This window comes from Dipodomys ordii, unplaced genomic scaffold (genome assembly GCF_000151885.1).
Source record: "Dipodomys ordii isolate 6190 unplaced genomic scaffold, Dord_2.0 Scaffold83, whole genome shotgun sequence".
Classification (NCBI taxonomy): Eukaryota; Metazoa; Chordata; class Mammalia; order Rodentia; family Heteromyidae; genus Dipodomys; species Dipodomys ordii.
In genome coordinates this window covers 6,643,208-6,669,476 of record NW_012267299.1, presented here as the reverse complement: position 1 = coordinate 6,669,476, position 26,269 = coordinate 6,643,208, and the positions used below count along the sequence as shown (strand labels likewise).

At 39.8% G+C, this 26,269-nt stretch overlaps 1 protein-coding gene across 1 annotated transcript in view; it reads right to left on the bottom strand.

The window, feature by feature from the left end:
• Elovl7 (ELOVL fatty acid elongase 7) overlaps positions 1–20,713 on the bottom strand; it is a 76,661-nt gene extending 55,948 nt beyond the window's left edge. The window contains exon 1 of the mRNA XM_013025248.1: positions 20,675–20,713. The gene's annotated coding sequence lies outside the window, so the exon portion shown is untranslated. The remainder of the gene's footprint in view (positions 1–20,674) is intronic.
• Between the last annotated feature and the right edge of the window lie 5,556 nt (positions 20,714–26,269).

Sequence of the window (26,269 nt, the reverse complement as noted above, 5' to 3'; positions counted from 1 at the left end):
GAGATCCTTACAGGGTATATAAGCTGATGGCCTTAACCCCAAAGCACATAGAGAATTTTAAGTGGTGGCTTTTAAACTAATGTAATAAACTAATTTTAAACTAATGTAATAAACTAAAATCAAGAGAAAATTATACAAAACAATAATATATTATTCTGCCTTCCCTTAATGAATGTGATTTTAACTGCATTAGTGCATTTCTAGCATTTTTTCCCTCTAAATAACCCACATAAAAATATTTGTCATTCTTTACATGCTTTTGTTCCCTCCCTTCAATATGAGAACATGAAACTATATATATTTTTAAAAACTAGCAAGATAAAAAACATACTGTCTAGAATCATACTGCTGGGAGAGATTTTAAGAATGATCTAAATCTACTCCTCAATTCAGATAACCAAATAAGCAGATGAGCATTTTGGTTTTTCCTTTAGCATCACTCAGTACAGTGAAAAAAAAAGCAAAACTTCAGAGACATCGTCTGTCTTTATTAAGCCCTTTCTTCAAAAAAAGAGGACACTTAAAATAATCATGTTACTAATCTAATATACACACCAAAAGTATTTTAAACAAGATTAAAGTCACAAATACCTTTAGCTTTGCTGATGCAGAGATAGAACCACAGAGTTATGCTAGAACCCACAAGTTATGGTTAGTTGTGATTTCAGGCCAGTGAAGTAAAAAAAACACTGGGACACACCTAGACATTTCTTGGAATGGTGTGGGATAATATGATTCACAAGACTAGAAACCTGAATCTCAGCTCTCCAACCTGTTCTATGACCTGAAATCTAAGTGACTAGTATCTTTATGATTCTCTATTTTCTATCTACAAAATAAGACAATATATGTCTCTCAGCAGGAATTTGTGAAGATTAAGTGCATAATTTAATCTTAAACACTCCATAGTCTAAAGGCTTTACCTTAATAGATTCAGATCAATAGCTAAGATGAACTTCTGGAGGACAAGGAATAAAATGTTTCCCCTGCATCCCAGTACAACCCACAACACCACAAAGTCAATTCTACAAAAATAGGCAAATTACATCACGATAAGATTTTTTGAAACAAGTCCAGCACTGATCATCTGAACATGTGACCTCTGGGGGCGCGGGAGACACATACAATAACAATGCCATGGCATGTTCTATTTCTGTTTTTATTTTGTTTCTGTCTTTTTGTTTACTCTGCTGGGTTTTTAAATTTTGGTGGTACTAGAGTTTTGAACTAAGGGACTTGAGCTTATCAGGTAGGTGATCTACCATCTGACTCATACTTCTAGCCCTTTTTTTGGCTTTAGTTTTCAGGTAAGGTCTCATGTTTTTTATCACAAAACATGATTCTCTTACCTACAGCCTCCTACTTAGTCACAGATGTTGAGCCATTGCACCCAGTCTTGTTTCGTTTTTGAGGCAGGTTTTTTTCCATGGAGCCCAGGCTGGCCCTGAACTTATAATCCCATTGCCTCTGCCTCCTGAGTGCTGACATTTCAGGTGTGTGCCATCATGCCTGGCCTACCTGTGATATCTTATATGTAGAAGGAATTTATCAGTAGATGTAGGAGTTTAGCACAATATTTATGTGCATATACTTAAAATTGTTGGGAGAAAATATAGATTATTCAATAAAGAATATTAGGATCAGTGAGTAACCCAGTAGAAAAAAGTCAATGGGTACTGACAAGTCATCTTATAACAACATAATTTTCAGACAAATCAAAAATGTAAATGTAAAAACATGAAATTACATAATTACCTGGTATTTAGGGGAAATTGGGTGAGGAGTATTACATCCCTCTGAATTAATATTGAAAGTTTGCAACTCTAGACCTATTTAAACATAAAAAGCTAATAAAGCAGGGTTTTATAGTTATTTTATAATACTCATATAAAGAAGTCCTAGAAGGAAAAATTAACTAAATGGCCACCTAATATTAAGTTGGTTCATATAAAAAAACCTAAGCATACAAAGTCAAATGATAAATCAAACTGAAAGAAAACTATATGTCATATCTCTAAAGGTAATTTTCTCTACTATGCAAAGACTATCAAATTGAAAGAGAAAGAGCAACAACATAATAGAAAAATGATCAAAATCTATGAACACATAATTTATAGAAAAGAAAGAACAAATAGCTCTAAAATATACTGCACCCAAGAAAATGCCCAATGTTATTCATCCCAGTGATTAGTGTAGATTTAAATTGAAATAACATTTTTATTTATCAGATTGGCAAACTACACATGATTTGATAATACTTTGTTGGCCCAAGAGTTGAAGAACCAGGGTTTCCATACATTGCTTGTGGAAATGTAAATTGGTGTGATCTCTATGGGACCAATCTAGCAAAACCTATCACAATACAGATGTTTTCTATGTATACTACATTTGTGTGAAGGGTGCACACATTTTACAATCCTTTAAGAACAAAGGAAATGAAAATCATCCTATGTCCATAAATATGAGACTTGTTAACAAACTGTTGTATTCATAGCACAGGATATTATGCCCTAAAAATGAACAGTCATAAAAAATAAAGAAATGAAATAGCTTTATCTATGATGCTACAGCATAATATATAATTAATGACATATAAGGGACAAATACTCCTTGTAAATGCATAGAATGTCTCTGGGAAGAGAACAAACAGTTGACAAAACTGATGACTTATTGAATACAGTTAAGAATTTAAACAATAATATACCTAGTAAGGGTTCCTAAATTGTATGTCTACACAGAAAAAAGTTAACTGACCAGAAATTATAATTATTACACACATTCACAGAGCATTTGCTCTGTATATCCACTATCAGAGAGGCAAATATGACCAACATAAGCCAAACTCATCATTAGGTAACAGGGATTTAATGAAATTTGACATAGACTTCAATATACTGAAAATAACTGACAGAAGTCAGATGTATTATATTTGTAGCTCACTCTCTTCCTCATTACCCAACCCAGCACACCCTCTTAAAGCAGGTTCTCAAGTGTCAATGAATGAATGAATGACTAGTTGAATGGATGTGACTAGTTGAATGAAATGGAGTGATCATTAGAAGAAAGCAAAAGCTGAAGGGCTTTCTGATCCTGGAAACTGTGTTTCCATGAACAAATGAGAAATGCTAGAACCACGATCATAATCTCTCCATGACTAGAACATTATTATTATGGTAAATAAAATAATACCCCCAGCAATATAATCATGACTTTTTCTATGAGTATATTTCAAGGCAAAACATACTTCATCAATGTACCTAAGGTTAACCTAAAAATAGAGAATATATGGATTGTCCTGGTAAGCTTAATGCAATCACACAAGTCCTTCAAAAAAGGGAAGTATCTAATAAGAAGAATGAAGAGGAAAAATAGATCTGAAACAAGAGGATTCAATGAATCAGTCCTGGCTGTGAGAGTTAAGAACTCACATTAAACACTGTAGAGAGGCCCCTGGGAACAGGTGTGGTGGCGCTTTCTTGACATCTAGTGAGGAGACAAAGACCTCATCCCTTTTTTTTTTTTTTAATTTGACCTTATCCCTTTCTACCCACAATCTGAATGAGGTTTGGAATCGTTCTTCTCAGAACTTACTGATAAAAGCATTTTGGCCTTGTGAAACAAGGGGAGAGAAAGCAGCCATGCCAAATGGACTTCTGATCCATAGTTAATAAATTTGTTCTGTTTTATTTTACTAACTTTAAGGTACAAAAACGAACACACTGTATTTTGTGGAATTTAAGAATTAGTGGTTTTTGATGAGATGACAACATCTTAAAAAACAAAATGACATTTATTGAACACAGTAGACCTTGTAACAAGTGTGTCTGGGATGGCAAAGTAGACATTCAAAAGATTCATAAATCTCTAAGTAATTCTGTGATTGAGATCAGAACATAGCATTATAGGAATAGAGGCGGCACCTAACTGATGTGACATCTTCAGATTTAGCTTCTCACATCCACAATCCCTTCGCTTTCCTCACTTTCCCCAAGAATTGGACCACTAACCCATCAAAGTCGAAAATCGCTCACCATCCCTAAACTCTCAATCCCTCAAGATTATGTGGTTCATAGCACCTTAAAGTTATTTCTCTTAAAAGTTTCTTTTTTCCACTCACTCTGCTTCCTCCCTTAGCCCAAGACTACTACTTCTTGACCCTTATCACTACTTATCTGGATTCCTGCCATGACCTTTCAACTAGTTTTCCTGAGTTGGCAGCCATCAGTTTTCCACAATTCTATCAAAAGTCACTTGCTTATCATTCTCTGCTACACCTCAAAATTCTCTGAAGACTATCTACAGTAAAAAGTCTAACAAACGCTGCTCTCAGCTTGGCTTCTAACCTCGCTGCCTTAGGAAGTTTCTAGAAAATAGCTGATTCTCAGAAAGTATTTACCACATGACTGACCTCAGTGCCAACTAACTCTAGCCTCCTCCTCTCATAGCCATTCTCTTGCTGTCTTTTGTCTTAGTCCCACACAGCTCTACCTTCCTTCCCTCTCTAAATTCCTTTCTTACCTAAAAAACATGGCTAATCTGGTTAGTAGAATTCTTCCTCTTTTAGCAAGACCTCACTTTCTCTTTTAGTATCCTTGAGCCTCTTCTCCCAAGGCATCTGCTACATCAGACCCTCTAGTGTCTCTCAAAGGTATTCTGACAACTGATGTGTATGTACAAATGCTTTACTATTAGTCTGGCACAACTTAGATCTAGAAATAAAATGCACTCACAAATGCTAGGAGAAATTTGGCTTTGCTGTAACATGAAAGCATGAAATACTTGTTAAGCAAGGTAGAGACCAGTTCCAGTTGTAGAATTTGTGAGGCTGAGTCAACTGCATATTCATTATTTTCATGCCTGTGATGTAACCTGCAGAGTCATCATGTTCAGTAGGACCATGTATTGATCTCCGATAAAACACACACACAAAAAAATGATGCAGCTACCAACTAAGTAGCCACCTAAGCAGCTACCACCAGCACAAACAATGTCAGAAACACCGTTCTAATGCCCTCCGCTGCATTCACTCCTCAAGCTGGTGCTCATCCCTTTCAGGAATGTTGTTTCCTGGAACAACACAGGTATCCAATACATTTCAGTGAGCAAATAAAGTAAGTCATGAATATTAACAGGTTTTGTGGCAGATATGAGAGCTGAACTATTTCTTAATGAGTGGAAGGAATTGCATAACTTGGGGTACCACTAGGCAAACTCACGGATGAAGGAGTGCAAATAAGCAATGCAAAAAGATGTTGCACAGATAAGGTGAATGTTTCAAAGGTGAAATATTATACAGAAGCTCACTACATAAAACAGCTCAACTAAGTTCACCAGAATCCAAGCACACTGACAACTTGAAGCTTACCTCAGAACACCATACTTGGTGTAGTGTAAAGTGAACAAACCTCAGCAATGGGCAAATCAGCTTCAGGAAAGGTAAATATGAAATGGCAACCCTATGAACAGTGAAAGGAAAAAGATTTAATTGTAATCATCCCAATGAGAAATGACCAAAAGTCTTAGCAAGGGCACAGATAGGTTGGGGAAGGTATGTGAAAAGGTGGAAGAAACAAAGTGAAGAAATGCCAATGATCCATTAGAGAGGGGCTGGTGATTCATCAGGCAAGGAGAGAACTATGACTAAAGTTTCTCTTCTGGTCTGGTCTGAGTGACTGTGTGCATGATGCTGCTACCAGCTACGATAAAAACTATAGAAAGAGGATCAAGTTTTTTTTCCCATTATACTACATTGTTTTTATACATTTTTATTGTAAAAATATTGTACAGAAGGGTTATAGTGACATGAGCAAGGTTGGATCAAGTTTAAGGAGCAAGGAATTAAAGTATCCCAGTGTGGAGATGCTTGGCAGGCACATGGGAGGAAGATTGATGCTAGAAATACAGATTATAAAATCATTCCCATCTATCTTCATGGTGATTAAAACCATCAGAGCAATGCCAGGCACCAATGGCTCATGCCTGTAATCCTAGCTACTCAGGAGGCTGAGATCTGAGGGTTGTGGTTCAAAGCCAGCCAGCTTTTCCTAAAGCTGTGAGATTTTATTTCCAATAAACTACCAAAAAATACAGAAGTAAAGCTATGGCTCAAGTGGTAGAGTGCTAGCCTTGAGCAAAAGATGCTCAGGGACAATACCCAGGTCCTCAGTTCAAGCTCCAGCACCAGCAAAACAAAACGTAAAAACCACCACAGTAGTGAAAGAGTAAGAAAAACAGCAGTCTACATTCATGTTATTGAAGAACACCACGGTCTCAGGAGTGGGCTGAGGGAGAGAGAATGTCACAAAAGTGAAAAAAGAAGAGTCAAGAAAACACAAAGAATGACATGTATAAAATCACAAAGAAGCTAGAAACATTGTGAGGAAGAAGACAGCAATCAAGACAGTCACACACATCTAGAGGGCCAGTAGGGCAGAGCTCCATGGCCTCCTCCCTGCGACTTTTCAGGAGAAAGAAATGATGAGGCAGAAGCCAAATGTAAAGACAGCTTCCTCTTGCGAGCAGCCTGGTTGTGTGTGCTAAAAGGACATGCATAATCAAGCTTTATCATTCTTCAGGTGGTGACACCTTGACATTTTTTTTTGTAGTGAAGGAATAAGAGAAATAAGAAGGAACATCCAAGAGCATAGAAATAAACCCCGTAAAGTGGCCCCTTTTTTCAAGCAGGTGGCTATGATACCACCTCCTTTGAGAAGGGGGGGGTGGGGGGGAGAAGAACGTAACATAGGTGTGTTAGGAAGGGGCAGATACTTTTCCAGGACCTAAGTTTGAGCCAGGGCCCTTCCTAGGAGCATCCTTCGCATTTCCCATAAGCTAGGATTGCTGGCTCCACTACACAGATGTACCACTAGACTGTCAGCACCAAGAAGGGTTGCTCATCACTTTATGTCCAATGCCTGGCTCAGTGCCTGGCACAATCTAAACCTTAATTAATAATGGAATCATTTAGTCAATTGACTAAATGGGGACAACAGTAATTAAAAGATGATTTGTCAACAAAAACTTCACATTTTATCATAAAAGAGGAGTTTAATCGCTTAGGGTTACACAACAGAGTAAGCTGGGGGTGTTATTCAGCTGCCACAAATCCTGCACAAGATATCTGTAGGATTCATTTGGAGTCAAAGCTTTGCCAGGTAGATAGAGAAGTAAGATAAGCAAAGATGAAACAACCAAGCGAAAAGTGAAAGTCACTATGAGCTTAAAGAGAGGGTAGGAAGTATAAGGGCCATGGCTTTTGGAGACACTGGGGATAATTATATGTTCTTGGCATACTTCCAGGTGAGAACATCCAGATATAGGGCAGGATGGCAGGTGGTTACAGTGCTAATGAAGTCAGCAAGCCAGTTCTCATAAGGACAATTAAGGCTGCTCATGAAGCACCTGAAAGGATTCTGTAGCCATCCAGAACAGTAGTGGAGGCGGGAGCCCAGAGATATTCACAAGAGGTTTAGAAAAGAGGAAAAGAAAGTAAGAGGCTGCAAAGCTCAAGAGCAAGTACTGGAAAAGGAGAGCTTTGTTTCATTTATCCATGAAAAGAAAAGATAACAGCTTTATTTAAATGTGACCATAGGAAGATGAGGAAATTCTGCGAGTCTCTGTAAAGATGAGACATGGCTTCCTGTTCTCCAATTCCACCATCATATCTATCAACAAATCCTGGCAACTCAATATTCTCAATATATTTTTGAATCTAAGCACTTTTTGTTTTCTTTGGTCAATCATGGGGCTTCAACTCAGGGCCTGGGCACTGTCCTTGAGCTTTTTTTGCTCAAGGTTAGCATTCTACCACTTTAAGCCACAACTCCACTTTCAGTTTTTGGGTGGTTCATTGGAAGTAAGAGTCTCAAAGACTTTCCTGCCTGGGTTGGCTTCAAACCTCGATCCTTAGATCTCAGCCTTCTGAGTAGCTAGGATTATAGGTGCGAGCTACCAGCACCCACCTTGAATCTAATAACTTTTTACTTTATCAAAAATTACAACATGGAAACATCTAATAGTTCTCTCCACTGTTTGTGTGAATAAGATACAAATAGCTTTAGCTTAATATGTCTCAGAATAGGTCCCTCCAAACATGATACTTTCAAGTAATAGCTCAGCATCAACACAAATATCAGTGAACTAAAACAAAGACTGCCAGCAATATCTACGAATGTCTTTCTAGATAAACATAGAAAGATGATGCTATATGGAATACTCAAATTCCATGCATTTACCTTCTAGTTTGTAGTAGGACAACGAAAAAAGAAGAAATCCTAGTTTATCTGGCTTTATCCACTGTTATAAGTTTTAGCCATCCATTGGCTGAAATATCACAACAATTTTCATATATTTAAACGTTAGATCATAAAAAGAATTTCCCAGAAGAGGCCACTTTGATTAGAAATCTCCATTTTACAAATAAGCATGTGGTTTATTCACTTCATCTGTACTTCATCTCTTTCACAAGAAAGAGAAATAAGGAAATGTACAGCCAGACGTCTGTGGCTCACTCCTGTAATCTAACTACTCAGAAGTCTGAGGACTGAGGATTGCGATTCAAAGCCAACCTGGGAAGGAAAGTCGTGAGACTCTTATCTTTAATTAACTACAGAAAAGCCAGAAGCGGCGTTGTGGCTCAAGTGATAAAGTGTTAGCCTTTAGCACAAAAGCTCCAGGACAGTGCCCAGGCCCTCAGTTCTAGCCCAGGACAAGCACCAAAAAAATAAGAAAGGAAGAAAAGGAAAGGAAAGGAAAAGAAAGAAAGAAAGACGGAGAGAAAAAGAGAAGGAAGGAAGGAAGGATAGTTGTCCAGAATCTCAATCACTACATTCCTCTGACACAGTTCTCCTGTGAGGAATTTGGGTTGTACAATTTAGCAACCCTTGGCCTTCCCTTCTGCCCTCACACCCAGACCTCTTCATCTTGCTTTCTGACTGTTTCATCTATCTATGCTTGGTGCAGGACCATGAGTTCAACTCTCTGTTTATGTCCCTAGTTTCCTTGAAATACACTAGAAATCTGAATCACTCAGTACAAATCACCTCTGACCAGGTCCCTTTCTTTTTCAGAACCTTTGGGCAATCTGTCTAGGTTTCTTAATTAAGTTGGAATTACTCACTTCAGGCTGTATTAGCTTGATTTCCTTTATCCCTTGCCTTTGCCTCTAACTCTAATTCCTGATAAACAACTTTTTCAGCCAAGTGTTTCTTGTGGTCCCTTGCATTCTCTGTTATACCATCATCATAATTTTAATAAAATAAATTATTCAGAGACTATGAAGACTTCACATTTTTTTCTTTAAAAGGTGATTTTTTTTTGTCAGTCGTGGGACTTGAACTCAGGGCCTATGCACTGTCCCTGAGCTCTTCAGCTCAAGGCAAGCACTCTACCATTTGAGCCACAGAGTCACTTCTGGTTTTTTGGTGGTTTATTGGAGATAAGAGTCTCATGGACTTTCCTGCCTGGGCTGGCTTTGAACCATGATTCTTAGATCTCAGCCTCCTGAATAGCTAGGATTACAGGTGTGAGCCACACCAATGCCCAGTGTGATATTTCCTTTAAGAGCATAACATTATGTGTAGTATTGAAACCATAAGAATAAATGGATTACTCTGCTTTCTTAATTTAAGAAAGTATGTATCTAATATCATCTCATTTTTCTTTTCTTTTTTTTACTTTTATTTATTGTACAGCTTTAAAGAATGAGTTTTGACTATCGTTAAGGAAAGGTGTGCTGGAGATGAATCTGGAATGATGGAAAGGCTAGTGAGATTTTTGGTCTCATTTTGGCAACACGACTTATTGACTCATACAACTGAGTGCTCCTAATGGGCCCTCTAAGAGCCGATGGTCCCAAAGAGTCAGGCATTTCCGGGAATGTGATACACGATATCTTACACTATTTTCATTTTAAGCTTGGCTTGAGAACGGTTTATGACTGGCTGCTGATATATAGTTTTATTTTTTGTTTTCTCTTGTGTTTCTTGTAGATGGGTAGTAAGTCAAAAGGAAGGGAAAGTTTCCATCCTTGACAGAAGGAAACAGTTAATGTGATTTTGATTCCTTGTCCCTCATCTCATTCACTCCCCCTTTCTCTTCCCCATATCATTTTATTATGAACAGAACTACTGCCTGTTCTCTCTGTGAGACTGAGTTGACAGGGTCTTAATCCTTGCTTGAAAGTACAACCCAAGGCTCCTGAGGGCAGAATATGAGAAACTATGAGATCTGTCAGGGAAGGAATCTTGTCTCCTTTCTCTAAGTCAACAAATAGCTGAGGCCCACAATGCACCAAGCACCTTTCTTGACTGGAAGAGGACAGCAAGATCCTTGTTCCCACAAGGCATAGTAACAAAAGGTATGAAGAAAATGAAACAAGACAGAATGTTGTAATGGGGTGGCTGGAGGCAGAGGACCTAAGCAGTATCTGGTCATGAGAAAGACTGAGATTATTGAAAGGAATGTGGGGGTTGTCTTGAAGAAGAAAACAGTAAAGAAAAAGACCCCAAGGCAAGAATGAACTCATCATATCAGAGGTACAGAAAGCAGAACATAAGAACAGGGACAGTAGATGGGTCAAAGAGCTGGGCATGCACAGGATCTTCAAACCCAATTAAAGAACTTGAGTTTTATTCTAGGTGAAAGAGGAAATATCAGAGGCTGTTTATTTACTAATTGGTAGTATGGTAATATTTTTCTATTGTTAAAATTATCATAAAAATCACAGAACTTAAAATTCACCATCTTCAACGTTTTTAAGGGCACAGTTTAATGGAATTAAGTATTCTCATTATTGTTCAACCACCATACCATCCATCTCTAGAACTCTTTCCCTGAAAAACTGAAACTCTAATCACAAGTTTTTAAACAGCAATCACATGACCTGACTTATATTTTTTTAAAATTACTTTGACTGCCTGGTAGAGAATTAATTACAGGAAGACAGTAGGATTAAAAGCTTATTGCAGAAGATGGACTCAGGATGGAATTTGTGATTGTTGCTAATCTGTATATGAACATGAGATAAAGAAATGAGAGGGGATGACATCTGATTATTATACTTTCAGTGACTTGCACAAAGGCAGTGGATGTTAACTGAAAAAGTGGAAATCTTCCTTCCCTAGAAAACTAAGGAAGTAAAATGCAGAAAATTGTATCTCTTCTCTAATATTTATCTGTCCATACTAGTTATGTCCTTAACATGAGTAAAATCTACACAGTTGCTTCATGTCAGGGTTCTCTGCCTAATTTCAGCATTAACATTAAAGATAATCCTTTCACATATTCTTCAGTTAGACTTTTATTTGGGGTGGGGAGGAGAGGAGGTCCTGGGGCTTGAACTCAGGACCTGGGCGCTGTCCCTGAGCTTCTTTTGCTCAAGACTAGCACTCTACCACTTGAGCCACAATGTCACTTTCAGCTTTTTCTGTTTATGTGGTACTGAGGAATCCATCCCAGAGCTTCATGCATGCTAGGCAAGCACTCTACCACTAACCCACATTCCCAGCCGTCAGTTAAGTTTTATTAAGCATTTTACATATTGTTTCATTCCTTTCCTTAAATGGTTATCTTTTAATCCTTGAGAATTATGATCTTATGGGACATCTCTGAAATGTCATGTACATATTATTGATGTTTTAGACTCTACGCACCCTTAAGTCCATCTATAACCAACCTCAAGGTGAAGGAGTTCTCCTTCATGCTAGAGTTATTAAAACACATGATTTGGAGAACCTAGACCTTATTAATCAAACTTGTAGCCTTTTGAGACATTCTTTCAAGTGGTTTATCTCCATTAACATCTGTAAGTGAGTTCCCAAGAACCAATACTAACTTGAAGAACATCTTCGCATTTTCTCTACAAAACTGTCATTTAAAATATTATCCACAAAAAATTTCAAGCTTTTCTTTATAGGACCTACATTATGAATTTCTTTTATAATTTACTTCGGGGCGGGGGGGGGGAAGGGGGTGGGAGAGTGGGGAACCTGTCTCACCAATTTATGCTTTAAAGCAAGCAAGCAAATGGAAAGCAAACCATTAGAGTTGTGGTTGCTTTTCCAATATGAGCTCCCATCTGCAGTTACAATTTAGTGTTCCACTTATCTATTCTAGGATCTTAATATACTCATTGTAAGTACTTCAAGTGGAATATAAATTATATATAATCATATGCAAACTACATAATCTTCCTGTTTTATAAGCATATGAAACACACACCTTCCATGTTTATTTTCTAAGGGTGAGAAAACAGACTTTTAGTCCATGTAAGTAACAGGATATACAGTCCAAATATTCCAGACCAATTCTACTGCTCACTACTTAAGATTTCACCTCTACCCAAACTCACATATAAGAGAATGAGGCAGAGACTGAGGCAGCCACTTACAAAAGATGAGCTTGAGCAATAAGGTCAGGAAATAAGAAAAGGATGGCTAGATTAAAAGAATGTCTATGGCTTAGGCTGGATAGTTTAATTCTTTTTTTTTTCCAGGCCTGAGACTTGAACTCAGGGCCTGGGCACTATCCCTGAGCTTCTTTTGCTCAAGGCTAGCACATTATCACTTGAGCCACGGTGCCACTTCTGGCTTTTGTGTGTGTATGTGGTACTAATTAGGGGATCAAACCCAGGGCTTCATGCATACAAGGCAAGCACTCTACTACTAAACCACATTCCCAGCCCTAGTTTAGTTCTCTGTGCTGAAATAGTGTATTTTTCTTCTTTAACATTTGTGTGTGTGTGTGAGCATCAGGACTAAGTACATCACTCTACTTCCTTAGCTTTAGTTTTCTCATCTCTAACCTGAGAGAATAATAATAATAATAAATCTTGTCCTGGCCATATTTTACAATCAAGCCTGTAGGGATAATGAATGCTGTTACCTGTAGACAAGGACAGGGCAATTTAGCAACTTCAAAACTTCATATAAAGTCATATTCAGAGTTAGGCTATCAGAAAGAAAAAAAATGGTTATAAGTTAGAAAAGCCCTCAGGCTCTGGTCAGCAGCTTGATTCTTGTCCTAGGCTTGTGAGCCTTGACCAAGTGACTCGGCCTTGGCTTTGCTGGGCCTCAGTGTTCTCACCTACAAAAAAGTTGGTGCCAGATGCCGGCGGCTTTTGCCTATAATCCTGGCTGAGATCTGATGATCGCAGTTCAAAGCCAGCCCAGGCAGGAAAGTCCATGAGACTCTTAGAATTCCATTGTGTATATATACCACATTTTCTTGATACATTCATCTACTGAGGGGCATCTGGGTTGGTTCCATATCTTAGCTATGGTAAATAATGCTGCAATGAACATAGTTGTGCTGGTAGCTTTAGTGTGGTCTTGTTTGTAAACATTTGGGTAAATGCCCAAAAGTGGGATTGCTGGGTCATAGGGGAGCTCTATGTGAAGTCTTTTGAGGAACCTCCATACTGCTTTCCTATCTCCAATTAACAACCAAAAACCAGAAGTGGTATTGTGGCTCAAGGGGTAGAGTGCTAGCCTTGAGATGAAGAGCTCAAGGACAGCACCCAGGCCCAGAGTTCAAGCCCCACAACTGAAAAAGAAAAACAAAACAACTTGGTCTACAGGACATCTCAGATCCTTTATAACTCAAAACACACTGGCCTTTCCTTTTAAAATGATCTCATGTCCCAGCAAAGGTCCTACTTCTTAGTCTCCTGGGTGGGCTAACTCTGAGACAGATGGGAGCTGGGCCTGAGGTTTCCTTGTTTACAAAATAGGAACATTATCATTTCCTCAGTAGGTTTTTATTAAGATTAGATAAGATAAAAAAGATTAGATAAGATAAAGCCTATGCAGAATTTATCAAAATGGCTAAAATATAGCCAATACTTAATAAGTGCTATTATAATAATATGTACTTCTTCATTTTCAAAGTCCCATCCTTTTTCATTTTCTCGTTGCTGTTTTAGGTAAAAATGACTATGCTTACATAATTAGTATCTGAAAGTAGAATAAGTAATATTTTTCCCAATTCAACTTTTCAATTTATAGCAGTAAGAAATTCATCAAACTGGGCATGGTAATACACATCTGCAATCCTAGCACCTTTAAGGCTGAGGCAGGAAGATGGAGAGTTCAAAGTCAGCCCAGGCTGCATAGTGAGTACTTGTCAAAAAATAAATATATAAAGGGGTAAGGAGAGAAGACAAGTAAAGGAAGAGAGAATTTTAATAAACTCATTAATGCTGCAATATATACTTTTGCTTTCAACTTTTATGTACGCTCTTTAAGACAAGTAGGAATCAGCTCAAGTTCTACAGATTGGCTCATATTAATTTAAAAATGTAAAATATTATACGGATGCCAAAAGTCCAATTTAAAATAAAAAGTACAAGTTGATTATATACTTTAGGATGGTATGCTAAGCAAAGAAAAAAAATCTGTATGTGCTCTGGGGAATTACATCCCAATGGAAAAGTTTTAATGACCTTGATAATATAGGTAATTATTTATGTAGCTACTTCAGAAGCAAAGATTCCAACTACTTGCTACCACAGCAAACAAACAAACAGAAATTACAGTCAAATCGCAGCATTTTGACTAAATCAAGCTGATTAATAATTTTCTTTTGATCAATCAAAAGAATAAAAGTTGTAGCTGGGTATCAGTAGCTCATAGCTATAAATAATCCTAGCTACTAAGGAGGCTACAAGGTGAAAGACCAATTGCAAAAAATGTCTGCCTAGGAAAAATGTCTGCAAGAATTGATTCCCTTCTAACCAGCTAGACTAGAGACATGGCTCTTGTGGCAGAACACCAGCTGTGAACACAAAAGACTAGAGAGCATGGGACTCCGAGTTCAAGTCTGAGAACAAGCACAAAATAAAAAGTTGATAGTGAATGTTTAATAGTTTATCTTTAATATAAAACTATGTATTAATGCTTTAACATTACAAAGGAATTTCAAGGCTTTCCTCGAGGAAGAGAGCTATACCCAGACTTTATTTCCTATAATTTCTAGTGTTAATTTTCTAAGTATACCTAAAGCACAAAACAAAAACAGCAAAAACAAACACAAGGTAAGCCCAAAATTTTATCTTTGAGGTTTCTACAATTTTCTTTCTTATTTCTTACATTTCTCCTGTAAGAGACCCTAAGTGGAAAGTATTTTTTATTAATTCTTTTATTATTAAAATATTTTGTTAATTAATTAAAAAGCACTCACCCTCCTTTTCTTCTTCTTTACCTTCACAATCCTCACACACTCTCTTAGATCAATCTAGGATGCAGAGTGGGAAGAGTCTGAACCTTGTTAAGTAGACCTGGATTTAAATCCTGACTTCATGCTTTTTCCAGTGTAGCCTGACCACTTTTGCTTTCTTTCCCATCCTGTAGTCATGGCTACAATAAGGAGTGCAATCTTCATGTAGATCTTGTTGACTTGAGACAATGAATGAGAAAATGCACATGAAGTGCCTCCTGCCACTAGTTCTGATACCTGAAAAAAATCCCCCAAATTTCCACCCTGTAATTAATAAGAGGTTTCACATTGAAATGCATGGACATCCTGTAAGTACAGAAGCCTAAAGGACACTTAAGCGGTTTAATTTCTATTCCAAAATTCATATGCAAACTGAGCATACACAATGTAGCTAGTGTAAACAATGAAAGTAGCTATGGTCTCCAGATCAGATAGGGAGTGAGATAGGGCCTGTAAATAATGGTGAAGTGGCGAACACCAGAGGATCCTTCAAAAGATGAATCGTCACAGGTCCTCCTGACAGGGTTCCAATGGCTCCTCTATTAACTTTGGAGTAAAATCCAAAATCTTTAACAGATCAAATAAGGCTCTTAGGAAATCTGGCCCACTGAAGCCTAGGCAACCTCGTCTCACACTGACTTCTGTGGATATATTAAAGAATTTCCCATTCTCTGATCTCACACACATCCTTTCTATCTGGATTTGATTTTCCATCCCTTGCCTCATTCCCCAGCTGAGCAATTCTCCACTCTTCTTTTACCTGAGGAGAGCTACCTTGACTGCCTGTCTGCTGTGTCTCCCTGCCCCTGGTCTGTGTTGTTACACTGTCCTCTTCTTACCATACACAGCTCTCACCTGGCCTTTTGTAGCCACTTTGCCTGACACAAAGCTGACAATTGTTTGTTGAGTAAGCAACTTCTGAAATGCCTTGATTTTATCTAGATTTGGCTCTATACTCTACATTAGAACGATAAGAAAGAGGGCTAGTGGTGTTCACGGCCCCAGTGGTTGTTTCTCCAAACTAATTAATGTCTTTAATCTGGAAAACTTGTAAATTACATGAAAATTAATTTTATTTGGATAAACACGTGAGATCGAATGCCCACTTCTATTGTTTACAAAAAAGCTAATAATGTACGCTTTTAATATATCTAAATCAATTATTAAGAACAACTGGAATTTTCATTTTTAGACCACTTATGAATTGCCAAATTCACATTAGCTTTCAACTTTTATATAATTTGTGAATGTTTACAACTGGATATGTCACAGAAACACCTGTAGTATATAGACATCTCAAAACTGCTTATGGCATGAGTCACATGTGTTACTGAAATTCCAAGTTCCAAGTTCTTTCTCATTTTGACATGTTACTATATCTACAAAAGCTCTAAAATCCTTTTATAAATACCACTTTTCCCAATCCCAAAGCTGATGTTTGCACAAGAGGCGCATCATGGGGAATAAACAATCAAATCAGGATAAGTCCGACTTCTGAAACTTAATCAGAAATTATTTAAGGATAGAGACATTCTGTTATGCATATTCTACTCTACTACAAATCTCAATTGCAAATTGAGTTGAGTCCTCCAAATGGATATGTTCAACTCCTAATCACTCTACCTCAGAAAGTGACATTATTAAGAAATTGTGTCTTGGTAGACATAGTTGATTAAGAAATCACACTGGAGGGGCTGGGAAGGTGGCTCAGTGGTAGAGCACTTGCCTTGCATGCTCGAGGCCCTGGGTTCGATTCCTCAGCACCACATAAGAAAAAAAAAGCCAGAAGTGGCACTGTGCTGTGGCTCAAGTGGTAGAGCACTAGCCTTGAGCTGAAGAGCTGAGGGACAGTGCCCAGGCCCAGAGTTCAGGCCCCACGACTGGACCCAAAAAAAAAAAAAAAAAAGAAATCACACTGGAGTAGGGTGAGTGCTCAACCCAATATAATTGGTGGCCTTATAAGAAGATGGCTATATGAAGACACAGAAACACAGAGAGTATCATGTGAAGACAGAGGCAGTGAATGGGCTCCACCTGCCAAAGGCATGCCAACGTTTGATGCTGCCTTCAGGAACTAGAACAGTTTCCCTCAAAGCTCTTAGAAGGAATTAATAATGCTCACACTCTGATTGAGACTTGTAGCCTCCAGAACTGTGAGACAATACATTTTTTGTTATTTTAAACCGGCATGTTGTGTTCTTTGTTACTGACCAAAAGTACTGCTTATATTGAATTGAATTGTTAATGTCTAGATTTAAAAACAAGGGTAGCCATAATGCATTCATCTTAAAAACAATTTACTATCAGAAATCTGACAATGTATACTAAGAACTGTAAAAATGACCATCTCTGTTGACAAAACAACTCCAGTTCTAGAACACTAGCATTAGAGAAGGTTCCCAATTTGCAAAATGATATATCTGCAAGGAAAACGATTACTATAATTTATATTGTCTATAATCTGTTGCTAATCTACCTATCAGTAGAGTACTACTGAAATAGGGCTGCTGATGACAGAGCATTTGCCTATCACATATGAGATAGAACCATATACACACACAGACACATGAGTATATACATGCACACATACACACACAGGAAAATCACTACAGTATATTATAATTACTAGAATATTATACAAACAGCAAGTATTAAATATAAGAGAGTTCATTTTCAACACAGTGTTTACTGTGTACCACTGATGCATTTATTCACACTTTGTCCTTCCATTTCTGTGCACCTCCTGACCCCCCTCAAGACAGATAAACAAACAAGATAAGCAGAAAAAATAAGATAAAATGTTTTCTTTGTGTTATATGGAAAACACAGAATATTACAATTGTATATAGAATATGCTGTGGGAAGACATTCACAGAAAAAAAAAAAAGAAAGACAAAGGCAAAAGGAAAGAATGCTCAATGAATCAGAACTCTCCTCTTCTGCCTTCATTCTCACCATTTTGGTGCCACTTCTGTCTTCTCTTCTTCTCACTTCAAACCTTCCAAAACACAGGCAATTCTTTCTTGATAATGACTCTCTAGCTTAGTTCAGGCCCACATCGATTACTTACTTTGTAAAAAGACTCCTCCATATACCGACTACTGCCTCATCCATCTGTCCTGCTGTAATAGAAATTCCACTGCTAAATATATCCAGTGCTTAACCTATTCATTTAGGTTTTGTGCACTTTTCTGTATGTGCTATCTTTTCAAAAATTTTTTTTGAAGACTGTGGTTTCATATTGTGCTTTGTTAAGATTCACAGTCCCTGCTAATTTACTTCACACCTCTAAACACTATGTTTAGTCACAGTTACTGGTCACCCAGTGGCAATGCAGTGGGAACAGGTTTTCTTACCCTTCAGCAATATTTCCTGCAGTTCCCCCATTTCTATCAATACAATCTCCTTCATACTTTGCACCATCTGGCTTAAGTTTTGCCATCACCAGACCTACTCCATCCACATTACCTTAGAAGATGACATCTGATTCCACAAACATTCATCAAGCAACTACTAGGTATAAGATCTGAAGTACCTTACTCATGTAACTGTAACCCCTCTGTACGGTACCTTTACAATAAAAATATATATTAAAAAAATCTGAAGATATGATGTCGTAGGTTGTTTGTGATGTTTTCATGGAAAGTAATACTTACTAAAGATAATAGTAAGAATGGGTACAGAACAAACGATGGAAGAGTGGTTGGGGAGATGGTGATCTGGTGAAGACAGCAGGAGGGATCAGGATACAGGAGAACCCATAAACATGAGTAGGAAGATATTTCACAATTAGGAGAGGGTAACATGAGACAGATGATTGAGTTCTGGTGAGTAGAATGATGGTGAAGCCCCTGACAGAACAACCCTCCACAGAATCTTTGGCTAGTCCAAGTAGTGTACCATAATGTACACTGAGAAACGTTGAGGGGAAGAGGCTGTTTGTGTGTAAAATGAATACAAAGACACACAAGAAGGAAAAGAGTGGCCAGAGACGAAATGAAAGCCTGGTCCAAAATGCTTGATATAGCATTTCAGGAAAAGAAGGACCAAGAAAGGAAGTGTAGGTGGGTCAGACTACACAATCGTTAACATCCTGAGCCCCAGAGCTGGAATCCTTACTGCTATTATAGAGCATGTCCTTATTGGTACAATGAGAATAATACCTTCTACCTCAAAGAGTCGTTGACGTTTAACAGCCTTAACATAGGTACTTAGACCAGTGCCTGGCACTTGGGGTTATTTAATCCTTTAGGGATTTTAGGGAGAATGTCTATTGAATAGAAGCTACAGATTAAGGGAACGACTGGGCAAAAGGCTGGTTCGAAGGCAGAGGCACTCACAAAATGACGTTTGTAGCATTTCAACGATAAGTGTAAAGAGTCAACAAAGAGTAAGTTGAGAGCACACAGGGTGAAGAGCAAACGCTTTCCTAGGAGGGGAAGAACCAGTGGGAACTAACTCGGGTCTCTCTAAAGGATTCTTCCCTCGGAGTTGGACCTGTTTGCCCAACTGCCCCGGATCTGGGCTGGGACAGAGTCCCGAGTCTTCTGTCCCGAGCTCCCCAGGGAGCTCCAGAGAGCGCCGGGCTGCATCCGGTAAGTTTCAATCAGCGCTGACTGACTCGGGAGGGAGAGGCCCATTTCCCAACGAGCGACACGGCGGACGATAACATCACCGGCTATCCTGTCCCATCTCTGGAACGACCTGTTCCACGGCCCTGTCCTCATCCCTCTCCTGCCCGGCCCAGCGGCAGCCACCAGGACAGGACACTGCCCCGGTCGCCAAAAAAGACAGCGCCCCGTGCCAAGAGCAGCGCCCCGAGTTCATTGTGGCCGTGTCGGAGGAAGGAAGTAGGGAGAAAGGGGGTCTCGGGGAGTGCGAGGGGAAGGGCTTGGAGAGGCCAGATCCCAAGTCAGGAAATTGACCTCGACGGCCAAGGTCGAGCAGGTCCTTCTCTCTCCGGTCCCCACCCCCTCCCCGCGAAGCAGCCACCTCGGCCACTCCGCCCGGGACCCGGCGTCCCGGCTCCTGCGCGGGCGGGCGGGCGGGCGCGCGCGCGCGGGCCTCGACCCTCCCCGCGGGATGCTGCGCGGGGGGCGCGCGGCGCGGGCGCGGGGCTCACCGGGAAGGCGCAGGTGCGCGCGGCGGCCCCAGCTCTCCCTGGAAGAGGAGTTTCCGTCCCCTGCAAGCGCCGAGCGATGAGGGAAAGCACTTCCCAGGAGCCTCCCCAAGAACAGGGAGGGCCTGGCCGGGCACCCCGAGTGCCCCGCATCCGGCTCCCACTCCTGGCGCGCCGCGCCCAAGTTCCTCCAGCCGCTGCCGCTCCCCGGCGCCTTCCACCTCGGCTCTCTCTCCCTTTCTCTAGCTCTTTCCACCTCAGCCCCAGCAAAGTTTAGCCCCACCTCGCTGGTCCCGGAGGGTCTCTCCCCCGTCCCTCCTCTCATCCTACACCCCCACTCACCAGGCACGGAGCCGATCGGAGAGGGCGCGCGGGAACGCGGGCGGCGGCGGCGGCGCGAGCGCGGAGCTCCTCACAGCGGCCCCTGCTGCCCGGGCCGCCGACCAAGCTGCTGTACGGTGGAGGAGGCCGCGGGGTGTCACCTGCACACGCTCCCACCCCGCCGCGTGACGCGCGCGGCACCGCCCCTCGCCCGCCTCGACCGCCAGGTGCCCGCCGAGCCCCGGGGAGGGAGGAGCCCCATCTCCGCCGCCGCGCTCCGTCCTCGAGCCCCACGCGCCCCAAGCGCCCAGATGCTCCCAGCCAGGCCTTGACTGTGGGCCCCTGGCTACACTGGGGACACTGGTGCTGGTCCTAGGGACCCCAAAATGCCATCAACCTAAGGTCACCCCCAGGCTTACCACTTCTCCCTCCCCCCCCAAAAATCCCACCCTAAACACAAAAACTGTGGAAATTGTCGTGCATGACTCAGTTGGCAATGAGTTGTAGGAAAATCTGAGGATCTCGTGGCTGGGATAGGGGTAGGGGACACTGTGGGGAGTACAGGGGGCCTAGAGGTGGAGACAAGAGAAACGGGAACCCTCACCCCAACAGGATATTCTGGAGGGATGGTTAATATGGAAAATGGAGACCAGATCAAGGAAGACACTGAAAAGACAAGCTCCACTTTGACTAGATCAATTTCCTTCTTCAGGCTTCTGGAGACGGGTGGGAAGGGTTGAAGTAGTGGGTGAAATTGACCAAGAGGCCTTAGACTCAGAAAGTGACATGTTGGATTTAAATTTCTTTGTAAAAGGACTTAAAGATTACAAAAAAAAAAATCCCCACGCCTTCACTTCCAATTTTTTTTTTTTTAGAAATGGTGAATTGCTGTAAATATGTGGGTGTAGAGGTGGCTTTTATATACAAGGAACAGTTGTATGTAAATTGATCTTTTCCCTAGCTAATAACAGCAACTGCAGTGAGGATCAAAGTCTATTGAACTTAATTCCCCTTATCTACTGTTGGGTTGGGAAGCAGAGGGGAGAGTATCTGATTCATGCCTCTATTACGATCCTTTTAACCTCGGTTCTAATTTAGAATTATACCTGGAAGACAAAATAGTCACATAGTTTCCTGCTTCTACAACAAACAGAGCTAGCATTGAACTGTCTACCAAATACATGCAACCCCAGAGGTTGCCTTTCTGACCCAACTACCTCACAGGTGCTTTGAGCTGAGATCTCAGCATGGAATCAGGATAGAAGAAAGTCCCCTAAACCGGGGAATGTGGGTACAGTTTCCCATCAACAGCTTAATCCTAGATTTTAATATGTTAAAATAAAAATTTGAGCACCTAATAGTCATTAAAGAACAACTATAAAAAGTGACAAAAGCTTACAGTTAAGAGACTCTTGAAGACAGAGAAACTAAAGGTATTTCCCTTTTGCTGTGGATGTAGTTCAGTGGTAGATGCTTACCTGTCACCCACAAATCTGGGATTGCACACACACACACACACACACACACACACACACATTGCCTTGTTTAGATAAACTTTGCTTCCATATCATCATAAATTGATTAGTTGGCAAAATATGCAGATCCTCTGGGAATTAGAGTTAATGATGCCTGCCTTTTCTTTGTTTTTTTTTTTAATTGTCTTTAAGTAGTTGTACGAAGGCATTTCAATTCCACAAGTCAGTCTGAGCGCAATGCATTGTGATCACTGTCACTCCTCTCATCATTCTCTGACATCTTTCCCATTCTTACACATTCTCTCAATTTTCCTAGTTCATTATTATATCATATACACATTGACTATTATCATTGCTATTTTTATCTACATAAAATTTCAAATAAGCAGCCTAAATAGATGAATTCATGTAACAAATATGTGAGTGTCGCTTATATTCCAGGACCCAAAGATTCTAAATTCAGACAAACAAGACTATTCATTCTGGGTGGGGATGAGTAACATTTAATTTAAAAAAAAAACTAATGAGGAAACAAGTTGAATATGTTGTTTAGGTTGCGATAAGTGCTACGAATAAAAATAAAGGAACGATGTAAAGACTTTCGGAGGCAGGAAGCTGCAGTTCTAGACTATGGAAGGAGGTATTTGAAAGTGGCAAGCCTGTGAATCCATCCAGATGACAGTATTCCAGCCAATGGGAGCAGCTAGGTAAAGGCACGAGCATACATGGTTGGCTCAGGTCCTTAGAACAACACAGAAGTCAGAGCAGCTAGATTAGAGTGAATGAGGATAATAAATGAAGTCAAGACTTAAGTTACCTGAGCAGAGAAGTGATACCATCAGTCTAACATTTTAAAAGGAGGTTTAGGCAATATAGAGTATAGAAAAGAGGAAGGGCAGATGTGAGGAGATGATTAGAAGACTCTTGCACAATTGAGATGAGATAAAGATGAATGGAACCAAGTTGATAGTAGTGAAAGGGTTAGATTTAACAAAAATAATCATAAGGCAATATCAATGGGATTGCCCAAGGATACAATGGAATGTGAGAGAGAATTGGGGACTCCAGGGGCCTGGGAAGGTGGCTGAGTGGTAGAGCGCTTGCCTTGCATGCCTGAGGCCCTGGGTTCGATTCCTCAGCACCATATAAGCAAAAAGAAAAAAGCCGGAGGTGGCACTGTGGCTCAAGTGGTAGAGTGCTAGCCTTGAGCTGAAGAGCTGAGGAACAGCGCCCAGGCCCAGAGTTCAGGCCCCATGACCGGACCCCCCTCCAAAAAAAAAGAATGACTCCAGGTTTTGTGCCTTAAGCAAATGGAAGGAGTGCATTGCTCTCACTAAGAGGAAAAATAAAAGGACAAAGTTGGGCAAGGACAGGAATTGTTCAGGCAAATGATTTAATTTGAAATTCCTCTCAGAAATCCAAGTGGACATTTCAGATAGGCAGGGGATTATACCAGTCTGGAAATCAAGTCCTGGGCTAGCAACATAAACTCAGGAGTTTCAGATAACATTTAAAGTCTTGAGAATGACAAAGAATACCAAGAGTAAGAAAAGAGAAGGGGTCTGAGAATTAATTGACCCTTGGAAGTACTCCTATGTGAATGGTCAGAAAAATGTGGAGAAGCAGTCAGTAAGACTGGAGGAAACAGAAAACGATGTGTTCTAGCAGGTAGTTGTGTCAGGCAGGTCCTGCTGCAATAATACTACATAATAAATCATGCTAAAACAAGACAAGTCACCTATTTGTTCTAATGCCCACAGATCTGTGAGTTGGTTTTAGTTTAGCTGTCCTAAGATGTGCTAAACGGAGTAACTCGGCTTTAATTAAGCTATAGGTTGAACTTATTCTATTGCTTATGTGCTCATCTGGAGCTCAGAATTGAAAAGCAGCAATTAGTTTGGAGATCTTACAATAGGTCAAGACCAAAAGTGAATCCAAAACCCAGAGCACATTTAAAGTCAATCCTCCCATCAAGTTGCCTAACATTCCATTGGCTAAAGTATGTCACCCAACATCAATAGAGTTAGGAAAGGTGAGGAGAATATTTACTGAACAACAATCCAGGCTTCTATCACAGCAAGGGAACAAAGTGTTGCAAAGTGGAAGAAATGATCACAAGGATTACTAAGGGACCTGTGTTTTAATCTTAGAGAAATCATCAGTTGATCTGGAAAAGAAGTTTTGGAAAATCAGTTGGGTGGAAGCATGACTGGAGTTGAGGAGTAAATGGGAAAAGAAAAAGTAGAGAATAGTTTAAACTGCTCTGTTGTGTGCAAGTCAATAAAGGGTCTTAGGAGTTCTGGGTAGAACAACAACATTGTCTCCTATTCAAACACTAATATTTTTCAAATTTGACTTTTAAAAAGAAATGTGACTGCTAAAGCTTCAATCTAGTCAATCTTTTTTTTTTACTCTATTTCAAAAGTTTCCTGAACCAGTCAGGGGTGGGTGGCTCATGCCTGTAATCCTAGCTACTCAGGAGACTGAGCTCTGAAAAAGTCCCAGTGAGACTCTTATCTCCAATTAATCGCTCAAAAGCCGAAAGTAGCATGGTGGTTCAAGTGGTAGAGCACTAGCCTTGACCACAAAGAGGCTCAGAGACAGCACCCAGGTCCTGAGTTCAAGCTCCCACAACTGACCAAAAAATAAAAAAGTTTCCTGAAGGATCTATGTATCATTTTCATGCATGTTTTTAGACTTCTATTACATGTTTATCTGTGTCAATATATACTGTGATCTTATGTGGTTAGATTTTATGAAACTAGTATCATACTCTATGTGTTCTTCTGTAGTTTTTTAAATCTTTTTCTACAGTTTTGTTTTTAATCAAACTTAAAAAGTTTTATTCATGTTAATATGAGTTTTTAAATTCATTTAATTATTAAATAGCATTATATAAACAAACTATCCATTTGCCTGCTAATGAACAAAATTGGATTCCAGTTTGGAAACAATGAATATAAATAATATTTTCTTGTATCTGGAGTTTCTACATCTAGAGTTTATCCTTAGAAATAAAATTGTTAGTCTTAGTACATTGTTCTTTCCTATGGACATTTGCTATTTTTTGGCTGCCATGTATATTAATCCTTTTCCTATATTTGAAGAGATTTGTAAGATATTGGTGGCAGAACTCATCTCTCATCATAGAGGCTGTGTCTAATACTCACTTTGTAAGACCTTTGGACAACTGTAGAAGATGACTATGACCGAGACAGGGTCAAGAAGAATGTCTACTTTGTGTCCTCACCCAGGATCCTGATGAACTTTTTAACACAAATTGTTTGCCAGTGATAGGGAAGACTCCCTAGACCAGACTAGTTTTCTAGCTCTGGTCTATCAATACAGACTTTTCCCCCTTCTTAGTCCTATGGATTGAAAGGGGATTGAACTTAAAACCTTGCTCATGTGCTCTAACATCTGAGTTGCTTCTGCCCTTTGTTTATATTTTGTTTTAGAGACAAGGTCTCACTAACCTTGCTAGGCTGACCTTGAACTCTCAATTCAGAGTAGCTAGGATTACAGATGTGTTCCACTGGGCCTACCTAACAAGCATTTTATTCCAGTTACTCCAAGGCTATATTATCTAGCCTTTGAGGAGATTATATAATGTCACTAATTATATAAAGTCACTGTAAGTTTTTATTTTTATCTATTTAAACTGGCAAGAGTTAGTTTCTATTGCTGAGATAATGACCTTGACTTTGCTCAGCTGCTATGACCAAATACCATTCAGTATTATTGCTTGAGATGCTAGACACCCAAGGTCAGTGTTTTTTCCTAGGGTTGCAAAAGGCTTGTCTTCTCACTGTATACTCTTTTTTGTGTGTGAAAATACCATCCAGAGGAGTTACAATTACATGGGCAAGGTAATGAGTGCGTTTCTTATCAAGCATTTTTGGCTTCTCCTTTGTTTCCCCTTAACATCCCCCTATTACCCCCCTTTCCCTCCCCCACCACATCAAAGTTGTAAAGTTAATTTTCAACATAACATCTTGTACATCTCATTGTTGCAATGGGTCCATCTGTATCCCTATTTAAACAATTTGTTGTTTCCCTTCCCCTACACAAATTATACCAACATTTAATACAGTGAAAACAGGGGTTATACCATGGGGGGAGGGACATACAAAGCAACAAA